Source organism: Tupaia chinensis, unplaced genomic scaffold (assembly GCF_000334495.1).
Source record: "Tupaia chinensis unplaced genomic scaffold, TupChi_1.0 Scaffold000047_1, whole genome shotgun sequence".
NCBI classification, from domain to species: domain Eukaryota; kingdom Metazoa; phylum Chordata; class Mammalia; order Scandentia; family Tupaiidae; genus Tupaia; species Tupaia belangeri.
The window spans coordinates 1,578,018-1,580,380 of record NW_006159505.1 but is presented as its reverse complement, the minus strand read 5'-3'; positions in this window follow the sequence as shown (position 1 = coordinate 1,580,380).

Sequence of the window (2,363 nt, the reverse complement as noted above, 5' to 3'; positions counted from 1 at the left end):
GACCAGAGCCCCCTCCCCCGCCAGGCCTACAAGGATTCCACACCCACCACAAGGCCCCAGGAGCCAACAGGCAGCTCTTTTGTGGCCTCCACAGCTGTTTAAACAGCCCTTCTGGGCTATGGTACCAGTCTGGGCCCCCCTCCAGAGTAAGAGTCCTCAGCAACCTGGTCAGCCTGTTTGCACGCATGGGCAATGCACTAACACACATGTGCCTGCTGTGCTCACACTGGTGTCTAGCTCTACTAGAGTTGGGTGTACCTGGAACCCTTTTGCTGGGGAGTGTCGGTTATCACCCTAGGGCTTTTCCTTCTTCTCCAGACTCCTACATTGGGATTGGGATAACCCAAGAGGATTCCCTATGGGAGACCCAAGCCTCTGGGATCCCCCAAGCCAAGGAGGGGCAAGAGGGGTGCTGACAGGTGGCAGCAACAGCTGAGCAGGTGACACACGACAGCTGAGCCGGGTGCTCGATCACTGGGGAATAGAAGACTTCCTTGGTCTCCCCATCTCAAGGTAGGGAGCCACTCAGGCCTCTGCATGTTTTTGTGTGTGTGTGTGTGTGTGTGGAGTGACATGATATCAGAGAGAACCAAGTGCCTGCTTGAAGAGACCCCTCACTTTGGCCACAGGGCCATCTTTTCCCTTCAATCCCTTCCATCAGGGGTGTTCCTGGCTGCCTGGTTGGGTGGGTGTCTGCGTCACTGTGGGTGGACTGTGGGCTGTGTTTATAACAATAACACCACATCAGTAACTGAACCCTGTCCCTGTGACACACTAGGTACTCAGCATCCTACAGATCTCACGTAGTTCTCACACTTTGAAGCAGGTACACAGACAGGTAAGCGAGTAGGTCTTTGAGAAGTCAAAGAAATCACCCTTTTCTGTTCCCTACCTCCAGGCTCCTGAGATGCAGGGAACAGCCAGCCAAAGCCCCCAAACGGAAACTCGCCTTACCCCACCCTGATCCTCCCATGGCAGCAGAGCCAGGATCCCCCCATCCCCCACCCCCTGCCAACAATAATGCTCCTCACCCAGACACAGGCCCCAGCTGTCCCCCTCCCACTCAACAGCTGACCCAGCACCTGCCTCCTTCCTCTTCCTAATTAGGGGGTACTCCTCAGAGGGGGCTGGGAGTTGGGACTCCTAGGATATTTGTCTGCCTGGGCTGTCTCTCTTTAGTCTCCTCCTACTGGGAGACTTGTAGGGCCTTTCTCAGCAGGTCAGCTGCCTAGGCCAGGTTCTCACCCTCCGAACCAGCAATTTGTTCCGCCTGGTTCTTTGTGGTGGGGGACTGCCTTGTACACTGTAGGGCAGTTAACAGCCACCGGGCTTCCACCCACTCAGTGCTAGTAGTTCCACCCCAGATGTGATAATCAAAAATGTCTCTGCTGAAGTCAATGCACTCCTCTCTCCCCACCAAAGAGGTCAAGAGAACAGAGAGGAAGGAAGGACAGAGGGACAAGGCTTTGGGGAGGGGGTGTTACAGGGCTGAGGAAGAATGTAACTAGATCCTAACACAGCAGCTCCCACAGACTCCTACTCCAGAGGCCCACAGAAGCCCACTCCGTGTGTGCGGCTGCGGGTCTGCAGGGCAGCCCCTACAGGTCAGGGAGAAGGCTGCAGAGTCAAAGCGCAGCCTCACCCAACACCACCTCCACACCCAGTGGACAGGTACAGCCCAGCACCAAGCCCACTCAGGGAAGTGCCAAGTCTATCTAGTCAGCACTCATAGCTCAGGGCTAGAGCAGCCAGACAACCAGGGACGAGCCAGAGCCAGGGCACAAACACTTATTGATTCATGAAATAAAAGCGTGGTCACATACAGCCTCACCCCTGCCTCTCCAGCCTTCCTCTCAACACCAACCACCCCTATGCCCACCGGTTCAAACAGGCAGAATTTAAGCTGTCCTCCTGGAAGCACAGACAGGACGCCTAAGAAAGCCGCAGGGCACCCTCACACACCCCAGGTCCCTCTGCCTCCAATTACCGCTCATGCCTACCACTCACTCTATCCCTACACAGACCTGCACACAAGGTGGGGTGCAAATCCTCACGCCTGCCCCCCTCCCACACCTCTGCCGAGCTTCAACCTGGAGGGGGCCCGGAGGGTCTGCTAAGGACTCACTGCATTTTTTTCTCATCACAGCCACCCTCACCCTCGCTGCAGAACCCCACACACTCTCCCTCGAGGCCCCAGAAAGTACCCCCAGACACAAAGCAGGAAGGAAGTGCCCCTCGCATCCGTCTTCAGCCCCACGGTTAGGCCAAGGCTCCCCAATCTGGCGGTGGAGGCGGGGCAGAGATCCCACAGCCCCAGTGGTCCTGACCCTGGGCCTCAGCATGCGTTCCCCAGTGCCTGCCCG